Source organism: Notolepis coatsorum, assembly GCF_963971535.1.
Source record: "Notolepis coatsorum genome assembly, chromosome: 9".
NCBI lineage: Eukaryota > Metazoa > Chordata > Actinopteri > Aulopiformes > Paralepididae > Notolepis > Notolepis coatsorum.
Window position 1 is genome coordinate 44,340,355 of NC_140173.1, and position 25,000 is coordinate 44,365,354.

The window sequence follows — 25,000 nt, forward strand, 5'->3', positions numbered from 1 at the left end:
TGCTATATACCTGCTGTAGCCGAGAAGAACAGTGGAGTCGCTTTCTTCTCGTTCTATCTTTAGACTACATGTCTGTCTACTGTCATTCGAACCTCAAAGCTAAGTGGAGAGGAGGGGGAGGGATTCTTGAAGGAGGGATGTAAACACAGGGACGGCTCTCAATTAATCTCTCTCTAAAACGACCTACACATTCTGTCTCTGTAGGGTTACATTATACGTAAACACACACTATTACACACTCTATAAACACACTATTTACAGTGTATCTCTCTCTCGCTCTCTCTCCCTCCCTCTCTCCCTCTTTGGGCTTGGGCTTGGGAGGGGGGTTGCACCACTGTGAAGGAAGGATGTGCTGCATTTGCAACACAAGACAAAATGAGAGCAACACGGCATGCAGCATAATAATTGTTTTATCTCGATTAAGACGAAATTTTTATTGAAATTGAAACTCGATTAATCGGCCAGCCCTAATGGGGTGACAGTAATCTGATTATAAAAACACTTAAATGTGCTTAAAGTTGTATTTTTTTGTTTGTTAAAATAAGTGGTCTACATGTTAAAATAGTAGCTCTACATTCTGACAGCCATCACTGATATAGATGATCTCCCAGACCCTCCGCTCTGCAGTAAACAGAAAATACATGTCCTAAAATAATCTACCAGTGCAGTAAACTAATTTGGCTTGGTAAGATTTCTTGAAATAAGTAAAAATATCTAGGGTTCTCTCAAATAATAGTAATCAGATTATAGATAATACAAAATAAATAAAAAGTGATTATTTGATGTGGATTTCTCAAAAACTAGCTTGAATAGGAAATAGTGGACTGTAATGTTACCCATTACACTGAAATAACAGTTGTTACGGGATGATCATCATAATGCTATTGAAATTACAGTCTCTAAACTGGGATGAACATTCATTGAAATACACAATCTATGGATTGTGGAAGCAAAGTAATCCAAGGCAATTGAGAAAGTAATCCGATTATGTTAATGAGTGTAAAGCATCCAAAATGAGTGTAAATTACATCCAAGATGTCTGTACAAGTATGTACAAGTCCTGTACAGACCCTGAAATAAACACTGACTCCCACAGTGTGCCCAAAGTAGGTTTCAGCATTTATTCCAGCCAGGGCTTCGTACAAACTGGAGCATGGTCCCTTTGACTTTGCGTGTTTGTGGGTAGGGCTGACCTGAATGCTTCGGAGCTTCAATCGTTGCCATGGTAATCGTTGTCAGAATCACTATTCGAATGCTTCCTTTTTCGTATTCTTTTACCCCACCAAAGATGTGCCGACATCAGCATCAGAAATATCATCTAGACCAACATTAATTTTGAGAATCGGTTCTTCTCAGACAACGGCATCATACAAACTTTCAGAAAACCTGTCGACCTCACAGCACTGAAACAAAGAATAAAGCATTGATTATTCTGTGATAGTTACCACTGACGTTTAGATTATTCTGTGATAGTTACCACTGATGTTTAGATTATTCTGTGATAGTTACCACTGATGTTTAGATTATTCTGTGATAATTACTACTGAAGTTTAGATTATTCTGTAATAATTACTACTGAAGTTTAGATTATTCTGTGATAATTACTACTGAAGTTTAGATTATTCTGTGATAATTACTACTGAAGCTTAGATTATTCTGTGATAGTTACCACTGAAGCTTAGATTATTCTGTGATAATTACTATTGAAGTTTACAGTAGATTACTCTGTGATCATTAATTACTACTGAAGCTTAGATTATTATGTGATCATTTCTATTGAAACATTGATTATTCTGTGATAATTCAACCGGCACACAGTTTTAAGTACCTCGGAGTCCACATATCTGTAACGTTCGGGGTTCTTGTTTTAGGAACCCCACTGTCATTCTGGAGTTATTCCCCTGGTGGTTGGTATCTGCACTCACCTATTCCTGATGTGTCACTCCTTGTTCTGTCACCACTGGTTGCTGTCACTGTGCTGTCAATTACCTGTCACTAATTGACGCATTGGAATGTTTGGGGTTTTGACTATATATTTCTATATAGTTGTTCTCTCTGCCCCTGTTGAGGCTTCAGACCGTGTATCGTGTGGAAGGAGCTGGATATTGTGCTGACCTTCTCGCTCTTGATTATTCTCCTGTATCTACATTGCTCTCAAGTTGACGCCCGGCGTCTATCCCTGGATTCTCTGTCCTCTGTGTTCTTACATTAAAAGGCACCGCTAACAAAGAGCAATCATTCTCCGACTCGTATTATTTCCTCCTCTACTGGACTCACATTTGCTTACCTGCACCGCAACTGTAACACATATCCATATGACTCAGTTCAAAGTGAGTCAGAAGATCCTTAAGAACTTCTACTTGTGCACAATTGAGAGCATCCTGACTGGTAACATCACCTCCTGGTTTGGGAATAGCACCGCACACGACAGCAGACTACAGAGAGTGGCCCATTCAGCCGAACGCACAATTGGAGGTGGGCTTCCCACTATCCAGGACATTTATAACAAGCGTTGCAGGGCCAAGGCTAAGAGAATAACCAAAGACTCTAGTCACCCAAACAATTGCCTCTTTGAATTGCTGCGGTCAGGCAAGCGCTACCAGAGTCTCATGGTCAGTACAGAGAGACTCAGAAGGAGCTTCTATCCCCAGGCCATCAGGATGCTCAATGACTCTATGTAACAACCCATCTTATACAATGGCATGCAAATTTCTTAATTCTGATTGGCTGAAACAGTCAAGTTAAACGTGGTTATTTGTTATAACCCCCGCTCGTGATCCCAGAACACGCCCACAACCGAATTGCAATCACTCCGCCATTTGTGGGTTTTAGAATTGAAAGCAAGATGGCGGACAATAACCTTACAAATGGATATGTTGAAAGCGTCATAACGACTAAATCAAAAACGATTCTGTCACGGCGAATGTGTTAGTTTCTTACACAATGTTGGATTATGTAATTGGTGGGTCATGAGTCATTGTGGAACAAAATAAATATTGCGCGAATTGATTGATTGATTGATTGATTGCACATTTTATTAATGTCCGCCTTGTTTCAAACTGGTTAGGCTTAGGCCCTCTTTCAAAGTCGCCCTCTTTCGAAGTCGGTTATGCTTAGAGTTTATCTTTAGAGCAGGGCGATAGACCACCAGCCCTGATTCCAAACTCTAAGCATAACCAACTTTGAAAGAGGGCGACTTCGAAAGAAGGCCTAAGCCTAACCATTTTGAAACAAGGCGGACATTAATAAAATTGGCAATCAATCAATCAATCAATTCAATAACCCACGCTCACTTAAAACAGCGCACCTCCCAGCTGCTTCTATAGAAAGTAGGTTCAAATAAATAAAATTGCCTCCTATAGGGCAAAGACATATATATATTTTTTTACCTACTTTCTATATAGAAGCATCTAAGAATGAAGTTCTTAACAGTTCTTAACCAGTTCGAAACAAGGCAGACATTAATACAATTTTCAATCATTCAATCCATCAAACCAATAACACACTGTCACTTCATTCTTAGATGCTTCTATAGAAAGTAGGTTAAAAAAAAAAAAGATAGAAGTTGGATGTTTATTTGTTTATTTGTTTATTGTTATTCGCACTTACAAACATACATATTTTTATGGAATAAAATAAGTAAAAAGAAGAACAGTTCAAATGTGCAGGAAAGGTAAAAAAACCCAAGGGCTTATAAGCGACCTCACACAAAAAAAATCCCCCCCCCCCCCCCCACATTATGCACAAACACATGCGCATAACCCTCTCTCATACACACAGATACATACAATACAGCATTATACAACTATTATAATGTTGGGGAATTTTTTTTAAAATACTTTACACAAATACACATGGATACTATAGACTACAGGATATGTAGTTCTTTTTTAAGCTTACTTTAAATATATTTAAAGTGGAACATGTTTCTATTAGATTTTGTATAGCATTCCACATCACTGCACCTTGATAAACAAATGAGAATTTGGCAACATTAAATGTGTGTTAGTGAGAACAGTTGGATGTGTTAGTGAGAACAGTTGGATGTGTTAGTGAGAGACAGTTGGATGTGTTAGTGAGAACAGTTGGATGTGTTAGTGAGAACAGTTGGATGTGTTTGACCCATCCGTGAGAGAGAGTTGCACTTCTGAGCTGCTTCCACACGGAGGCAACTTCTCTCTTTTTTTTTTTGGAACTACTTTTTCTGCGGATGGTTTTGTCAATAAATCTTCAATTAATGTGTGTTTATTGTATAGCAATAAGGTTGGATGAAATCGGCCATTGTATAAAAGCCATACATCACACGACAGAGTGTGTTATAGAAATTAGATCACACCTATTTGCTTACCTGCAACCCTTGGCTGCGCCTCGGGCCTAACAACCACCCATAGGCGTGATCTAATTTATATAACCCACTCTGTCTCGTGATGTAATGCTTAAATCTACACTCATTGCACACACATCCACATGCACACACTCACTTTTAAACAAACACTCACCTTAATCCTTTCTGTTACAAAGGGTCAGATTAAACCGAATATATATATTTATTGCTTGAGATCCCATGTATACTATTTGTATATCGTCTGATATCCCTTGTGTATTCTTTGTACATATACACAGAATATCCCTTTAACCTAGTACAGACCATAATATTTCGTTCTCTTATTGGATAGCGTTCCACCAGCGCCAGTGCCATACCCCCAGAGTCGAGTTCAAAGCCACCATCAAGGCTTGTCTCAACATGCCCGGTTCTGCCCAAGACTACGAGACAGGAATAAGGCTGGTACTAGTTTGTTCGCCTAAACGTATAAATATGGCGCAGGTGAATACAGAAGTAGTTCGAGTTACCCAAGTGAAGCCTCACCACGATACAACGTGCGGTGAAGTAGGGCCCGTTTTGCCCCAAAATAGAGTCTTGTCGTATCCTAATACGTTTGTTCAACGTATCGTTCGCTCCTTACTAGTAAAGCCTTCATCACGAGTCAACGACCAAGTGAAGTGAGCAACCGTGCGTCTAAATAGAGCACTTATAGCCGCGTGCGAATAGGATAGTAAAGTGTCAGAGCTTAGTGGAATAACGTCAAGTTCAACCTAGTTAATGTGAAGTACCGCGCACCGGAGAATCTACACCGGTGAATGCAGAGCCTCTTTCCGGCTGGATTATTATTATTATTATTGCTTTGGACCAGGCTGTTGGAGCGGAGAAGAATCGTCTACACCCCACTACTGTGTGGGATTTACCCGTGACGTGAGGAACATCACTCGAGCCAGTCTCTTGGAGAGGCTGGCCGGCTTTCACCTATGCTGCACGCATACTTGGATTACAGCTGCTGCTTTTCGTCTGCTGATCCAGGGAGTAATATACCGCCTCCCATAGCAGGAGCTTATTGAGTCCCCGTGGATCCAGACTTTGCATTCGAACATTTCCTCCCCCTGCTGGCTTACAACCGGTGGGAACCCCCTACCAGTATCTCCCGCTGCCTCCCCAGAGTACCATAGATATAATTCCTAATATTCAGGTTGTATTATTATCTCCTGCGTAATATGAGAATGGACATTCGTTATTGATTTGCCTACGCACATTCCTTTGCCTTATAAGCGCATTGAAAGTAAAGTATATTATGTATTCTTGCTGCTAATAAATATTCTTAACCCAGATTTGTGTGGAACCGTATCATTGTGGAGGTGTTCTCATCATATACCTGTGTACTGTATGGCCAGTAGTAATGTACATAAGACGGTAGTGGTTTAATGATACCATACTTATTAATACAGTCAGGGAATTGTACCCCTCAGTTACAATTGGTCCTTCGAGCCGGAGATAAGAATTAGTGTAATATTAATATAATATTAATATTAACATGGCCGATGATGAACACTCCACAAACCGTTCTCCTAAGCTAGATCGCCCGGAGCGCAGACGGCAGCCACCTCTTCACCTAGAGGACTACGTTGTCAGTCCAATACCTAGCTTTAAAAGGAAGTTAAATACGGATAAAGTAACTAAAGCGGATAGTAAAATTATGTCCAACCCTACCGACCAGGCTACCCCGCCAGTAGAGACCCTAGTGGGTTCTAACGTAACTGACCAAGCTCACGGGGGGGACCAGGAGGGACATGACATGACTTTACCCCCAGACAACGCCAACGGGACAGTCCCCGGAGAGCTCCAGGATAAAGAAAGCGCTCCAGGGACGGAACCCGACCCACTACCAGAAGAGAGGCGCGCCCGGGAGACGGACCTCGAGGCGGACCCCGATGCACAGCACGCCGCCGCCAATGCACAGCGCGACGTCGCAAATGCACAGCTCCACGCCGCCCAGGCCAGCGCCAATGCACAGCGCGACGCCGCCAATGCCCACCGCGAAGCAGCGCGCGACGCAGCCCATGCCCAGCGCAAGGCAGAGCGCGACCGGCTGCAGGCGCAGCTGATGGACAAATTGGTTGCCATGGCGACACCCCCTCACTCCGCACGGAGCTCCCGGAGATCGTCACGACAAGGGTCTAGGACACATTCCCCTACCCGACCAAGCGACCCGGGACCCCGCCAACAGGAGGATCCTGTCCACGTCTCCGAGCCCCCTCCCCGGCCGGTCCATACGAGACCCAGCAACCGGGAAGAACCGGACCACGCCGAGAGACTGAACCGAAGACTCCAGGACCTAGCAGAGGAAGAGGAGGAGGAAGAGGAGGAATGTCAAGCCGACCAGCAGCAACGTACTCTGGACCAGGAGGCCCAGTACAGCCCCGACCAGCAGCAACGTACTCTGGACCAGAAGGTCCAGTACAGCCCAGACGTCAGCCCCAAGGCACTGCGCTACAAACCCCCGACTCAACTCACGGGTGAGTTTGACGCACCACCAGCCCCGAGGAACAGCACCTGGGTACCCGACCTTCGGTACCCACCAAGTACCAGCCCAAGACGACACGCACGGGGAGACTCGCCCAGGAGGCCTCTCCCCCAACGCTCACCGATGTGCCAGCCATCCATCGCATCGTACCTTGGCACACCGACGTTCCCGGACTTCACACACGAGAACAGAGCACAGTACACAGAGCTACGAATGTGCTTAGAGACAATGATGTCCGATGTACCGGATGAAACGTACAAGTATGCTATCCTACTCAAGCACCTGAAGGTGCCCAGAGCGCACAATATAGCGCTGGCATATTCCAGCTCTACTACCCCATACACCGCGGCTCTAGTAGCCCTCGACCAACGTTATGGACGCATATGGGACTACGTGATACAGGAGATAAGAGACATTGACCGTCTCCCCCCAGCCAGAGACAACAGAGCATTGGACGACCTCTCTATCAAGGTACAGTCCCTGGTAGGGATGCTGGGGGCCCAAAAGGAAAAGGGGATCTATGAACTGTACGCTAACTCTAATGTCGAGAGAATATTAGAGAAGCTCCCTCCCGCCCGACAAGAGCGTTTTCGGCGGCAGAGAGACCACCGCGACCCCAACGGTCCAGAGGCATCCCTCCTAGACCTATCTGAGTTCCTCGCCAGGGAGGTCAGTAGCCTACGACTCGACACGTTCGTATGGAGTGGACCAAGCCCAAGACTCGGACCTCGGGGATCAACAGATAACCGCCGGTTGGTGACCGTTATGCACCAAGCCGAATCAGTACCGCAGCACAAGAACCACAACACCCCCTCGACGAAAGAGGACCAGTGGAAGATTGAGTGCCAGTACTGTGAGGGAGAACATCGGCTGTATCAATGCGAAGATTTCAAGAAGCTGACCACGGATGATGTGAGTCAGTGGATCAAGGACCACCGCCGCTGCTTCCGCTGCGCGCGCAGCCATATAGCAGCTGAGTGCCGCTTGAAGAAGAAGTGTGGCAGGTGCGGCGGCACCCACTTGGAGGTCCTGCATGACATCAACAAGCGTCAGCCAGGACAACAGAGTGGGCCCGTCGCGGTAATGTACCATGCCGAGGCGCTGGCACCAGTACCAAAGTTCCACCAGACCGCTCCCTGGTGCCCCAACTGCTACAGCAGACACTGGGAGTCACGGTGCGACTCGCACCATATAGATTCTGTGCCACCACAGACAGGTGACAACCCCCCGGCAAAGGAGGTATGGAAGATCGACTGTACGTACTGCCGCGGAGGACACTGGCTGGACCAGTGCGACGTGTTCCCGGAACTGACCATCGCCGAAATGGAGCAGTGGATTGCGTCCGACCCCCCACAAGCCGGTCACCGCCGATTCTTGTGCGAGGATAACATGATAAGAATAGCCCGACGAGGCAACCGACCAACAGGAGTGCTCCACATAGACCCCAAGCAGAGCGGAACCCCCCGAGTGCTCATCAAAGTGGTCAGAGTGCTCCTGAGCTACGAGGACAAAGTCCTGGACACTTACGCCGTCCTGGACGATGGGTCTGAAAAGACCCTCCTCCTCGCTTCCGCCGCAGCCCAGTTGGGCCTGCGGGGTGCCAAAAGTACCATGACCATACGCACCATCAGAAGGGACCATAAGACCATAAAAGGTGAAAAGGTCTCCTTCAAGATAGCAGCGGTGGACCAGCCCGAGAAGCAGTATAGTATAACCAACGTCTTCACCAGCCACGACATAGGCCTGTCCCAGTACACCTACCCCATCCCACAGCTGATGGCGAAGTATGTGCACCTACGTCAACTACCTATACCGCTTATCGACGGCGCCACACCGACCCTGCTCATCGGCTCCGAACACGCGGACCTCATTCTCCAAATTGAGGCGGCCCACATCGGACCCAAAGGATGCCCAGTCGCGATTCAGACCCGACTGGGATGGACGCTCCAGGGCCCCCTCTACGGACTTGACAGTCAACCCACGTCTACACGCTGCCTACACACAAAGGCGAGCGACACCGGCCACTCCCTCGTACAGCCCGTTGAGAGGCTATTGACATTAAGCGAGAGGCCCGTGAGAGAACCGTGGGCACCAGAGGGAGTTCGGAACTCCACCCCCCTCAGCTGCGCTCCAGACGTAGCTGACCTCGAACCCAGCACCCCAAGCGACTCCTTGACGGGGCGGCCGGAACCGGCCCCTCCTCAGACGGGGTACAGAGCAAACAAGAGAAGCAGACGGAGGAGGAGGAGGCACAGCCAAGCACAGATCAAAGCAGTCTCAGGCCCGCTTCCTCCTAAGCCCCCCTTCATCGCGTCCAGTCGTCATGACCATAGACCAGTCACTACCCCGAGCTGCGTGGCCGGCCGGCCGCGTAAGCAAAGTGATCACCGGTGCCGACGGAAAGGTCAGAGCGGCCGAAGTGCTCGTCCAAGGGCGGATCTACACCCGACCCGTGGCGAGGCTAATAGAGTTGCCAAGGCTCCCCGATACTATTGATGACGACCATGACCCCCTGACTTTGTGAACTGCCCTACCCTCCCAACAGACATTGAGTAGTGGACAGTGCGGTTAATCTGTCTCTGCTTATCTAATTAGGTGGGACTAATTAGGAGGCGGCTGTTACAAAGGGTCAGATTAAACCGAATATATATATGTATTGCTTGAGATCCCATGTATACTATTTGTATATCGTCTGATATCCCTTGTGTATTCTTTGTACATATACACGGAATATCCCTTTAACCTAGTACAGACCATAATATTTCGTTCTCTTATTGGATAGCGTTCCACCAGCGCCAGTGCCATACCCCCAGAGTCGAGTTCAAAGCCACCATCAAGGCTTGTCTCAACATGCCCGGTTCTGCCCAAGACTACGAGACAGGAATAAGGCTGGTACTAGTTTGTTCGCCTAAACGTATAAATATGGCGCAGGTGAATACAGAAGTAGTTCGAGTTACCCAAGTGAAGCCTCACCACGATACAACGTGCGGTGAAGTAGGGCCCGTTTTGCCCCAAAATAGAGTCTTGTCTTATCCTAATACGTTTGTTCAACGTATCGTTCGCTCCTTACTAGTAAAGCCTTCGTCACGAGTCAACGACCAAGTGAAGTGAGCAACCGTGCGTCTAAATAGAGCACTTATAGCCGCGTGCGAATAGGATAGTAAAGTGTCAGAGCTTAGTGGAATAACGTCAAGTTCAACCTAGTTAATGTGAAGTACCGCGCACCGGAGAATCTACACCGGTGAATGCAGAGCCTCTTTCTGGCTGGATTATTATTATTATTATTGCTTTGGACCAGGCTGTTGGAGCGGAGAAGAATCGTCTACACCCCACTACTGTGTGGGATTTACCCGTGACGTGAGGAACATCACTCGAGCCCGTCTCTTGGAGAGGCTGGCCGGCTTTCACCTATGCTGCACGCATACTTGGATTACAGCTGCTGCTTTTTGTCTGCTGATCCAGGGAGTAATATACCGCCTCCCATAGCAGGAGCTTATTGAGTCCCCGTGGATCCAGACTTTGCATTCGAACATTTCCTCCCCCTGCTGGCTTACAACCGGTGGGAACCCCCTACCAGTATCTCCCGCTGCCTCCCCAGAGTACCATAGATATAATTCCTAATAGTCAGGTTGTATTATTATCTCCTGCGTAATATGAGAATGGACATTCTCAAAGTAAAGTATATTATGTATTCTTGCTGCTAATAAATATTCTTAACCCAGATTTGTGTGGAACCGTATCATTGTGGAGGTGTTCTCATCATATACCTGTGTACTGTATGGCCAGTAGTAATGTACATAAGACGGTAGTGGTTTAATGATACCATACTTATTAATACAGTCAGGGAATTGTACCCCTCACTTACACTTTCACTACCACACTAACACATGGTTAACCCTTTCACTCCGACAATACATAAGGTTAACCCTTTCACTGCCACACGACAAAGGGTTTACCATGTAGTATGGTAGTGAAAGGGTTAACACTCACTTTAGACACTTTAACACTACATTATATTGATCTATTATTAAAGAGATTTGCACTACATTCATAACTCATTTGCATTTGCACCTTACCTTCATTTTAAAGTTTTGTACCTCATTTTCTGCATTGTACCTCACTGTTTACTATTTTTTACTCACTGTACTTAGATTGTACCTAGGTTGTACATTAGATAGTATATTGTATTGTATATACTTTTTACTATATATATATATTTTTTTTTTACTGTATGAAGCACACTCTCAGGGGCCCATACAGAACCAAGCATTTCACCTTAAAGTATGTGTATTTTATTGTGACAATTAATAAACAAACTTGAAAAACTTGATGTTGAACTTAATTATCACTGAAGCTTAGATTATTCTGTGATAACCACTGAAGCTTTGAAGCCCATAAATGGTAATCAGGACGTCCCTACTGACCTGTCAGAGCTGGTGTCCAGCATGAAGAACAGCATGGATGGTGTTGATTAAGGACCGAATGTACAACATTATTGCTAAGTAGTAAATAGGACCAGGGGTCAAAGAGGGGTCTGACCTCACGCCACAGCCCTCGTCTGCTCCCGGCTGCCCTTGGGGGGAAGGACGACCGGATGGGTTAAGCGCAGAGGAGTATCGCATCGGCGATCCTACAGACAATGCATGCGTGTGTGTTCCGGTGTGTGTGTGCCGCTAACATTGAGTGTCGTTGCATGCCAATTAAAGACCTCTGCGACAGGTCCTGCATTATTATTATTATTATTATTATGACCTAAAAACTCAAACTGATTTATATCAAAACTAGCGAGAGAGAAATGATCTACATAACATCCCAGGGACCTGCACTGGCCCCTATAACCCAGATGGAGAAACTATCCTATTGCAAAATGTGGTTTAAAAGCCTTCTGCTCGTTATATCTGCTGAGAGCTTTCCATAAAAATTTCATATGCAACATTCATCTTGGTGAAGCTAAGGGATGAGAAGGTAAAGTAGGGCTGACAGTAGGGTTACCACACACACACACACACACACACACACACACACACACACGCACACACACACACACACACACACACACACACACACACACACACACACACACACACACACACACACACACACACACACACACACAGACACACAGACACAGGCCCACACACACGCACACACACACGCACACACACACACACACACACACACACACACACACACACACACACACACACACACACACACACACACACACACACACACAGCCACACACACAGACACAGGCCCACACACACGCACACACACACGCACGCACACACACACACACACACACACACACACACACACACACACACACACACACACGGACACAGACACACAGACACACACAGACACCCACACAGACACAGGCCCACACACAGACACACACACACAGACACACACACACACACACACACACACACACACACACACACACACACACACACACACACATACACACACACACACACACACACACACACACACACACACACACACACACACACACACACACACACACACAGATACACACACACACACACACACACACACACACGCACACACACACACACACACACACACAAACACACACACACATACAGACACAGACATACACACAGAGACACACAGAGATGCATAGCTTCATAGTCCTATACAGTCCAGTATCTATATACACTATAGATACACTTAATTAAGGTATATATACAAATACAATATAGTAATATAAAAAGTACAAACACAAGATAGTCCAGTGGTGAGAGTCCAGTGATATGAGTCTCTAGTGCAAAGAAACAAGATAGTTGGTACGGTGATGTGAGTCTCTAGTTCTCAAGTCCCGAGTTGTGACAGTGATAGCTCTGGCAGCAGAACCGGCCGATCCGGCCGCCCGAGCCCTTTGTTGCAGAGCCTGATGGCTGCCGGTATAAAGGACCGGCCCAGGCGGTTTGTGGTGTGTCGGGGGGGGGGAATCATACTGTAGCTGAGATTCTCAATATTGTCTTTCCAGGGACCAACACGCAGTGGTGATACAGGTACTGTTTCAGTTTCAGGATTGCTTATATTACTACGGTACACCACATGTCCCTGAATCCACTGAAGCTGTACAGTATGTGAAGTAACCAGCCCTGAGACTGTATGTGAACTAACCAGGCCTGAGACTCCTCAGCAACATCCTGTGTGTTCCACAAGATGAATCAAAGTGTACATTTCACTCTATAAGTACATTTGAAACGTCGGACCCAAATATACACCGAGCTGGCGTTAAAGGAGTTGTAAGTGGTATTTTGTTGTTAAAACAAGTGTTAAATAACTCTGACAACCACAAGTCCCTCCGCTCTAGTAAACAGAAAATGCATGGACTGGTATTCCGTTCCCACTTTATCCAATCAGGAGAGAGAACTCCACACTGCAAAGAAAATTCTGACAAACATAAGAAATAAAAACTAGTTTTAAGCAAATGTGTCCTTGAAACAAGTAAAGTAATCTATCAGTGCAGTAGGCAAATCCCTAGATAAACATGTGTATAATTCATTCTTAATAGTACAGTGGGGGTAAAGAAAGCCCACTTAAAACAATACCAGTTCACATCTGCCTACCTTGAGCCTCCTGGATCCACGTTAAATTTCAAGTTTCCTTAGTAGTTGTCATAGTAAAATACAGAATACATTTCCATGAAATGCTTTTTTCTTTTTTTTATCCACTTTTTCTCCTCCTTTTTCTATTTTTCTCCCATCCCAATTTAGCCGTGCCAATTCTCCCCTCCCCTGTCTTGATCGTTGCTCGCATGTGCCCCCCACTGGCCAGTCGTAGGGAGGATAGAAGCCCATCACATGTCCCCTCCGATACATGTGGAGGCAGCCAGTCACATCTTTTCACCTGCCAGCACGGACTCTCATTGGCGACGAGTAACGTGTAGGAGGCTCACACTGCCCCCGCCATTTCCTGTCTTTGCTGTGCAGGCGCCCTGACCGACCTGTAGTAGTCGCTGTTTACAACGACCAGATTATCACCCATCGACTCCCCTCCCGCTGACTCTGCCAATTGAGTCAGTATGACGGCCGGCCCAAGCCGGAGGCAACGCTGACAGCCGGATTCGATACCGGTGTCTCTTGATTTGATTTGATAGTTTATTTGATAGGGACAGCACATGTTAATGAACATCAAGTACAAAATACAAAATGTAAACATGCAGGGTTGTAGCAAGAGCAAATTTACACCCGTAGTCCCTAAACAGGAGACAGCAAAACTCTTTCAATAAATAAATAGCCTGCTTAGGGTAAAAGCATTGTGACAATCAATGATAAAATCAACAATAAAAACAAGAAACAAGTTACATAAACTAAATCAGATTAAAAATTATCACAGTTCTGGTTTGCCTTAAGATGCAGTTTAAGATGGGTCTTGAACATGGAGTATGGGGGGCACTCTCTAATCACAACTGCTAGGCTATTCCAGTAGTTACCACCTTTAACAGAGAACACAGTTGTTGCAAAGGTAGTATACCGAAAAGGCACCTTACAGTCCCCTCTACTGATGGCCCTGGTGGTAATGCCAGTGTCTCCTTTTTGTTGGATGAACTCATTCAATGGGGGAGGGGCAAGTCCATGCAGAACCTTGTACACAAAGCAAGTATATTTGAAAACATGGAAATTCTCGAAACTTAGCATATTAGGTTTTTCTAAAATATTACAGTGATGAAAAAAATTTGGTTTCCTATCAAATACTTGTATGGCTTTTTGTAATTCTATTGGTGTAGGAGTAGTGACATATGATAAAACAGTACTCAATGTGTAATAAAATCATTGAATGCAGAAACATCCTTGCAGCATTAACTGGCAGGCAGGGCCTGCTCTGCCTGAAGTTTTCGATGTTAATCTTGATTGTGTTTGTTACTTTCTTCACATGACTTTTGAAGGTCAATGTAGAGTCCAATGTGACCCCAATATACTTGAACTCGTTTACAATGTCCAGCTCCGCCTCTCCCAGAAACACATTAGAGTGAGTGACCTCTACTGGTGACTTTGTGAACATCAAACACACTGTTTCTTGGTGTTAAGTGAAAGACATGATTTTGTTAGCCAGTCTTGAACATGGGTCATTGCAGATGTTAGAGTTGCAGAGGCATCTTGTATTGATTTTGCAGATGTAAAGATTACACGTGTTGGTGACGAGCGCAATGTCCGCTGCGCCACCCAGCCGCCTCATGAAATGCTTTTTTCTGTATGAGCTCCTGAGAGTGTGCTAGATAAAATAGATAAAGTCAAGAATACGTAAACAAAAAGTGTTCAGTCAATCAATATACATACAATATACAATACAGAGTAAAAAAAGGGTCCTACTAATCACCCCAAAGTACCAGAAAATACCAGAAAATACCAGAAAATACCAGAAACTACCCCAAAGTATACCCCAAAATACCAGAAACTACCCCAAAATACCCCAAAATACCAGAAAATACCAGAAACTACCCCAAAATACCCCAAAGTATACCCCAAAATACCAGAAACTACCCCAAAATACCCCAAAGTATACCCCAAAATACCAGAAACTACCCCAAACTACCCCAAAATACCAGAAGATACCAGAAAATACCAGAAACTACCCCAAAATACCCCAAAGTATACCCCAAAATACCAGAAACTACCCCAAAATACCCCAAAGTATACCCCAAAATACCAGAAACTACCCCAAAATACCCCAAAATACCAGAAAATACCAGAAAATACCAGAAACTACCCCAAAATACCCCAAAGTATACCCCAAAATACCAGAAACTACCCCAAAATACCCCAAAATACCAGAAAATACCAGAAAATACCCCAAAGTATACCCCAAAATACCAGAAAATACCAGAAACTACCCCAAAGTATACCCCAAAATACCAGAAACTACCCCAAAATACCCCAAAATACCAGAAAATACCAGAAACTACCCCAAAATACCCCAAAGTATACCCCAAAATACCAGAAACTACCCCAAAATACCCCAAAATACCATAAAATACCAGAAAATACCAGAAACTACCCCAAAGTATACCCCAAAATACCAGAAACTACCCCAAAATACCCCAAAATACCAGAAACTACCCCAAAGTATACCCCAAAATACCAGAAACTACCCCAAAATACCCCAAAATACCAGAAAATACCAGAAACTACCCCAAAGTATACCCCAAAATACCAGAAACTACCCCAAAATACCCCAAAATACCAGAAAATACCAGTAAATACCAGAAACTACCCCAAAATACCCCAAAGTATACCCCAAAGTACCAGAAACTACCCCAAAATACCCCAAAATGCCAGAAAATACCAGAAACTACCCCAAAGTATACCCCAAAATACCAGAAAATACCAGAAACTACCCCAAAGTATACCCCAAAATACCAGAAACGGCCCCAAAATACCCCAAAATACCAGAAAATACCCCAAAATACCCCAAAGTATACCCCAAAATACCAGAAACTACCCCAAAATACCCCAAAATACCAGAAAATACCAGAAACTACCCCAAAGTATACCCCAAAATACCAGAAACTACCCCAAAATACCAGAAAATACCAGAAAATACCAGAAACTACCCCAAAGTATACCCCAAAATACCAGAAACTACCCCAAAATACCAGAAAATACCAGAAAATACCAGAAACTACCCCAAAATACCCCAAAGTATACCCCAAAATACCAGAAACTACCCCAAAATACCCCAAAATACCAGAAAATACCCCAAAATACAGTATTGTATATTTGCATATCTTGTATGTCACAAATGTAACAGTACTGTATATCTGTATGTCATGTATGTCATAAATGTCATGATTAGATTAGATTAGATGATTAGATTATATTTTTATATATGTATCTGTATGTTGTGTATGTCATAAATGTCATTAATGAATTGAAAATGGGGGATCCTGATGTAAACAAGACGAAAGTCTTTCTCTGGTCTGCATCCCCTTAACAATTGTGTGTATTGAGTTGTACTGTACTGTACCCATTCTGCAATCTGTTAATTAAAGTTTTCAATCAAATCAATCAATCAATCAATCAATTCAATCAATAAAAAAACCTGTCCAGTAGAGGGCAGCAAAAGAAAATTCTGCTATTTTCTAGAGCTAGCTACTTCTTCTCTTGCTCCTCCTTTTCCCTTTTCCTCTAACTTCATCTACCACCATCACAGTCATCCTTTCTGGAGAAAAAAAAACCATGGCATACACACGGGGACAAAAGAAGAAAAGATGTCAGATATGCAAAGATTTGTGTGAAAAACCATTTATTGAATGTCATGAATGCAAGTCAATCTTTCATGCCCCCTGTGTGTCCATGACTGAAAGACAGATCCACACCTGGAACAAGATGGACTTTTTCTGCCAGCAATGCACAAGAAGCCCATTTAGTTTAGACAAAAGTCTTAAAAGAATTCAAGGTGCAACAGGAGTGGAAGACATTCAAAGGAAATGTAAAAATGAAAAGGCTTTGTTTAAGCATTATGGGATTAACTTTCCTGCATTCAGTAATGACACCATCATGGCCCCTACAGATACTGTCTCACTCGACATCTTGACCAAATATCAGCCTCCTCTAACATTGGAGTACAGACCCCTGAAGACGGGTGCTGATGGGAACTGTTTGTATAGGGCTACCTCTGCAGCTTGTTTTGGGACAGAAGAGTACCACAAGCTCTTAAGAGTTCTAGTGACCATTGAAATGGCGGAGCATCCATGCTGGTATGATCAACAACATAAGAATTATTGCTCTCCATACCGGGATAATGACTATGTCATTATCTGTGATTACCAACACTATCTAGAAACAACACCCTTGCTGGGCACCTACTCGGATATGAACCATATCATTGCCCTCACAGCAGTGCTGGGAATTCCAATACAGAGCTATTTCCCACCTGGTGAGTATATAATTAAGCAATACTATATGTATGTATGTATGTATGTATGTATGTGTGTGTGTGTGTGTGTGTGTGTGTGTGTGTGTGTGTGTGTGTGTGTGTGTGTGTGTGTGTGTGTGTGTGTGTGTGTGTGTGTGTGTGTGTGTGTGTGTGTGTGTGTGTGTGTGTATGTATGTATGGAACTGCTGCCTCCGCGACCCGACCACGGATAAGCGGAAGACGATGGATGGATGGATATATATGTAGTGGCCGCCTGTCATTCCTCGATGTGCTGACAGGCGTCACGATGCACCCGTATTTAGTTCTCTACTCAGTAACAAAGTTTGTGATGTAAATATGGAAGAAAGTCCAAGTTGCGGCTGGTACAGTTTGCAAGGTTTTATTGTCCAAAAAGGAATGATAGTAAATTAATGGGTAAATCAGAACAGTTGTCAATTGCTCTATTTGTCAGTTCCAAACGGTGAAACAGGTAGGAAAAATTATTCTTCATAACAGGTGCATAACAGGTGCACCTGTCACAGTAATTAGCTAGGTTACTTATAGAGGTGGGGCTATAATGGAGGTGGTTTGCCCCCTAGTGTTTAAACATAAATACAACCTCTAGTGACCTCTAGTCTAAACAATGTAAGTTCTAATATTCTAACAATATAAATCCACCAAGTCGGTTTCTGCTTCTACAATATATATATATATATATATATATATATATATATATATATATATATATATATATATATATATATGTGTGTGTGTGTGTCATGTACCTGGAAATGAACAGACAATACACACAATATACCAGAATGTTACTGTAAAAGATGATCAAAATCATTGTTTTGCATATAATTAATAATAAGAAATTAATAATAACACATTTTCTTTCTTTTATGTTTTTATAGTTTCCAGATGTTTTTCACAGCCTCCATTGACACAGTTGGTCAAAGGAAGAGGGATCCGAGCAAATCGCACGAATGTTACCATCATGTGGACATCAGTGTCTTGGAAGCCATACAACGAAATTTTTGATGTCAATCATTTTGTGCCTCTAGTTCCATTTTCAGCTCCTCCAAAAGAGAATGTGATCATCATCAGCCAAGAGGAGGACAAGTGTGAATCACTATTCAGTGAAGAAGACTTTCCCAGGCTTCGAACCAGAAAACGTGCAAACACTGAAGACAACCACGACACAACTAAGACAACAATTAAAGTCAATGACAAAAGGAAGTGTGACCCTGACCTCCAAGACAACATGGTTAACGTAAACAATTTCAGACAAGATGATGACAACCGCTATGATTCACTATTCTCTGAAGACTTTCCCAGGCTTCCAACCAGAAAACGTGCAAACACTGAAGACAACCATGACACAACTAAGACAACAATTAAAGTCAATGACAAAAGGAAGTGTGACCCTGACCTCCAAGACAACATGGTTAACGTAAACTATTTCAGACAAGATGATGACAACAGCTATGATTCACTATTCTCTGAAGACCTTTCCAGGCTTCCAAAGACAAATTATGCAGACACTGAAGACAACCATGACACAACCAAGACAACAATTAAAGTCAATGACAAAAGGAAGTGTGACCCTGACCTCCAAGACAACATGGTTAACGTAAACAATTTCAGACAAGATGAAGACAACCGCTATGATTCACTATTCTCTGAAGACTTTCCCAGGCTTCCAACCAGAAAACGTGCAAACACTGAAGACAACCATGACACAACTAAGACAACAATTAAAGTCAATGACAAAAGGAAGTGTGACCCTGACCTCCAAGACAACATGGTTAACGTAAACTATTTCAGACAAGATGATGACAACAGCTATGATTCACTATTCTCTGAAGACCTTTCCAGGCTTCCAAAGACAAATTATGCAGACACTGAAGACAACCATGACACAACCAAGACAACAATTAAAGTCAATGATAAAATTAAGTGTGACCCTGACCTCCAAGACAACATGGTTAACATAAACAATTTCAGCCAAGAGGAGGACAACTGTGAATCACTATTCAGTGAAGAAGACTTTTCAAGGCTTCCAACCAGAAAACATGCAAACACTGAAGACAACCATGACACAACTAAGACAACAATTAAAGTCAATGACAAAAGGAAGTGTGACCCTGACCTCCAAGACAACATGGTCAACATAAACTTATTCAGGCAAAATGATGGTTCAATTAAGTCTGAACTAGTTCATCAGTTTCAGTCTGCTGTTATGGTTGACACCATAAACAGCTTTGACCCAACAGAGTCTGAATCAACTTGTCTTCAAGGCCGTTTTATGGAAATAAACAGAATCTTCGCCTTGATCTCAGGTGTACCAGAAGATAATGTGTTGAGGCATGTCCCTAAAGGAATGAAACAAAACGAATGTTTCTTTATAAACAATTCCCTCAATAGAATGAGAAGAGAGAACAATCAACACAGCATTTTTGTTGATGACTGTGGAGTCTGGAAGAGCACCTCAGGTAACACCTCAAAAACACACTATGTGCTAAAAAATGGTCAACTGACACATGTACATTTTAGACAGGGGGTATATGGCAAGATAAGAAACAAGGTTTGGCAGAAATTAGACCCACAACCAGAGGCAACATATATTGTAATAATGGGCCGTTATTACACTAAACTTAAGAGGGATACTAATTTCATGAGGAGGATAACATGGATTGAGAGGCCTCCAGGATATTTTCCAGTGAACAGGGCCGACATTGCAGTGTGGGAATATCTAGGCACATTCCCCATAACACTCAGTTATCATGCAAATGCTAAGAAAAATCCATCTCAGTTTATCAGAACACAAACAGAGGTGACTGAAAGAGTGGCTCAGGCGGTACAAACCCAGACACCTCGTGATGTATACGCACAGTTAGTTATGGAAGATGAGGAAAATGCACCTCGAGATTTAAAACAAGTCAGGAATATAAAACATCAAGTATCAAAAGACCAGAGGCCTTCTGGTAATCGAACCAATACTGCTGATGAGCTTCAGACAGTTCTGAATATGTTGCAGGAAAATCATTATGTTCAGCAAATAATTTCTAGGAAGGGAAAACCACCTTGTGTCATCCTTTACTTTGATGAACAATTAGAAGATGTTAGAAGATTTTGTTGTGGGCAGGATGCTACATCTGTTTTAGGAGTGGATCGCACATTTAATTTGGGGGCTTGCTTCTTAACAGTGACTGTGTTCAAAAACCCAAAACTTTTTAAGAAAGAGACTGGAGAGCCACCATTATTCATTGGGCCACTGTATTTGCACTGGGACGGCAGCTTTGAGACTTACCATGATTTCTTTGCCCATTTGAAATCAAAGTTGTCGGTGGCATATTTAGCAACAGAAATAAATATCAGTGAGGACATAGTTATTGGATCCGATCAGGAACGGGCTATTTTAAAGGCCATAGAGTCTTTGTTTCCTGAAGCAAGTCATATTTTGTGTTCAAAACATATTCGGGATAATGTGAAACATTATCTAACACATAAAGTGGGAATGGACGCAAAAAAGAGAGCAGTACTTGAGAATAAGCTGTTCCATAATGCTAATTCTCTTACCTACTGTAAAAACGAGTATGACTTTTGTGAAAAGGTACTTGAACTTGAAACATATATAGAATCAAATTGCCCAGAGTTCACTACATATTTCTCTAAGTTAATACCTACATTGAAAAAGAAAATAATGGAGACAAAGAACAGAAAGAAATGGATTCCTGATAATTGGACAAATAATAATTGTGAAGCAATGAATCATGTAATTAAGCTGGCTACTAATTGGAAACCACAAAAGTTACCAGATCTGATATTAAAACTCCAACAAATTTCTCAACTTCAAAATATAGATGTGCGCAGATGCCTTCATGGCCAAGGTAATTATACTTTAAAGCCAGAATTTAAAAGATATGAGGTCCCCAATGTCATATGGGACACTATAACTAAAGATGAGCAGAATGAGCTATATTTAAAGTTCTTGAAAGTTAAGATGGTACCTAAGGCTAAAACAATAGAATCAAATGATGGTCAGTTGAGCATTCCAGTGGTACCCCAGCTAGCCAAAAAGCCTGGCCAAAAAAGAACGGCAAAAAATGAGCGAACAACTTCAAAAAGAAGAAAAGTGAAGACATAAGTATGTTCACTTCATGCATGCTCATAAGAGATTTGATTTCGTTTTTTATATTTTTTTATATATGTTTTTTTTTAGATGACACAGAATGTTTTATTTATTTTGTATTTAACCAGGAAGTCCCATTGAGATACAAGATCTCTTTTGCAAGGGAGACCTGGCCAAGATGACAGCAATAACATTTGCAATATATCAGACAGCAATGTTTTTGTGTTTACATGTATTGTATATTGTATATATGCACTTTTATTATGTTCTTGTGTGATGTATACAATATACAATACATGTAAACACAAAAACACAAAACAGAATAGTCTACATAATAGTAAAGGTGTATGACAGTAAAATACAGGGTAATACAGTAATTTAGCAGTTTTGCAGTTGGGACCCGACTACAGAAAGCAGCGAAATTCTTTTTGTACTGTAGGAAGTTATGTAATACAGATTTAAATTTGTTGAGAGAGACCAGGGTATCTAAGTGGATATGGTCTTGTAGCCCATTCCATGACCAAGGTGTGAAGCTTGAAAAAGCTGTTCTTCCTAGTTCAGTGTGTATTCTAGTTTTTTAAGTAGCCATCTTGTGGACCTGAATGTAATGTAATGACACAGTTAGAATGTCCTGTTATGTTGTCATGTATAGCCTATAGTTGTCTCTTTTCTTCTGTCCTTACTGGAATTTGGTTCAAAAATGTTATACTGTTCTGTTATTATTGTTGTTGATGTTGTTTTGTTATTGTTGAACATTTAAAATAAAATTGATAAAAAAAAATGTATACTGTTTGTTCAGTGTTCAATACAGATGTTATTACATTTGGAGATTATAATATATTAAAATAAACATTTGTTTTGAAAATATGTGGTACTTTGGGAATGGGAAATGGACTCCACATATATAGCACTTTCCTACCTGCACAAATAGCTTTATAATTGCCTCTCCTTCACCAATTCACACATGCACTCACAGAGCAATGGCAGCCAGATGGTGCTAGCCTGCTTATTGGAGTCATTTGGGGTTCAGTGTCTTGAAGGACACTTCGGCATGTGAACAGAAGGAGCTGGGATTCAAACCACTGACCAAACCATTGACCATATGATCATTAGTTGACCTGCTCTACCTCTGAGCCAGTATTTTCTGGTACATTGAGGTATACTTTGGGGAACTTTGAGGTTCTTTGGGGTATTTCGTGATACTTTGGTATTTTAGGGTATACTTTGTGGTATACTTTGGGGTATTTTAGGGTATTTTGGGGTATTTTCTGGTACTTTGGGGTATACTTTGGGGTGTTTTGGGGTAGTTTCTGGTATTTTCTGGTATTTTGGGGTAGTTTCTGGTGTTTTGGGGTATACTTTGGGGTAGTTTCTGGTATTTTGGGGTAGTTTCTGGTATTTTGGGGTATACTTTGGGGTAGTTTCTGGTATTTTATGGTATTTTGGGGTATACTTTGGGGTAGTTTCTGGTATTTTCTGGTATTTTGGGGTAGTTTCGGGTATTTTGGGGTATACGTTGGGGTATTTTGGGGTAGTTTCTGGTATTTTCTGGTATTTTCTGGTATTTTGGGGTAGTTTCTGGTATTTTGGGGTATACTTTGGGGTAGTTTCTGGTATTTTCTGGTATTTTGGGGTAGTTTCTGGTATTTTGGGGTATACTTTGGGGTATTTTGGGGTAGTTTCTGGTATTTTCTGGTATTTTGGGGTAGTTTCTGGTATTTTGGGGTATACTTTGGGGTATTTTGGGGTAGTTTCTGGTATTTTCTGGTATTTTGGGGTAGTTTCTGGTATTTTGGGGTATACTTTGGGGTAGTTTCTGGTATTTTCTGGTATTTTGGGGTATTTTGGGGTATTTTGGGGTAGTTTCTGGTATTTTGGGGTATACTTTGGGGTAGTTTCTGGTATTTTCTGGTATTTTGGGGTATTTTGGGGTAGTTTCTGGTATTTTGGGGTATACTTTGGGGTATTTTGGGGTAGTTTCTGGTATTTTCTTGTATTTTCTGGTATTTTGGGGTAGTTTCTGGTATTTTGGGGTATACTTTGGGGTATTTTGGGGTAGTTTCTGGTATTTTCTGGTATTTTCTGGTATTTTGGGGTAGTTTCTGGTATTTTGGGGTATACTTTGGGGTAGTTTCTGGTATTTTCTGGTATTTTGGGGTAGTTTCTGGTATTTTGGGGTATACTTTGGGGTATTTTGGGGTAGTTTCTGGTATTTTCTGGTATTTTGGGGTAGTTTCTGGTATTTTGGGGTATACTTTGGGGTAGTTTCTGGTATTTTCTGGTATTTTGGGGTAGTTTCTGGTATTTTGGGGTATACTTTGGGGTATTTTGGGGTAGTTTCTGGTATTTTCTGGTATTTTGGGGTAGTTTCTGGTATTTTGGGGTATACTTTGGGGTATTTTGGGGTAGTTTCTGGTATTTTCTGGTATTTTCTGGTACTTTGGGGTGATTAGTAGGACCCTAAAAAAAAGAGTAACAGTGAGGTACAATGCAGCAATGGGATCAGGTACAAACTTAGGGTAAGGTGCAATGAGGTATGAATTGTAGTGCAAATCTCTTTGCTAATAAATATAAAGTGTGTTAAAGTTTTTAAAGTGAGTAGAGTGTGTGTTACGGTGAGTGTTTATTTAAAGTGAATGTGTGCGTGTGGATGTGTGTGCTGTGAGTGTAGATGATGCATTGTTAAATAGTGTCATTGTCGTTGAGCATCCTGATGGCCTGGGCCCAGGAGTTCAAAACATTGAATCCCTATTGATTGAACATTTTAATTAACAGATTGCAGAATGGGTACAGTACAGTACGGCTCAATACACACAATTGTTAAGGGGATGCAGACCAGACAAATACATAAAAATACTTGTTTACATCAGGGTCCCCCATTTTCAATTCATAATGAGTTGAAACTAATGAATGCAAATCCAATCCAATCAGATTCAGATTCAGATTACTTTATTCACCATATTGTATATACAAATGGAACGTGATTCGACATTACAGTGCATGATTTCTTTTCACAAATAGGAATAAACATAATAATAAATAAATAAGTGCAAAAAAGGACAGAACAGTGAGACAACAATAAGACAGTAAAAGTGCAGTGGTTGGGGAGTGC

General features: G+C 42.5%; 1 protein-coding gene across 1 annotated transcript in view; it reads right to left on the reverse strand.

The window, feature by feature from the left end:
- The window catches only part of LOC311234015 (A-type potassium channel modulatory protein KCNIP2), a gene marked incomplete at both ends in the record, with an annotated part of 932,082 nt that overhangs the window by 644,411 nt on the left and 262,671 nt on the right, over positions 1 to 25,000 (reverse strand). The gene's annotated exons all lie outside the window — the stretch shown is intronic.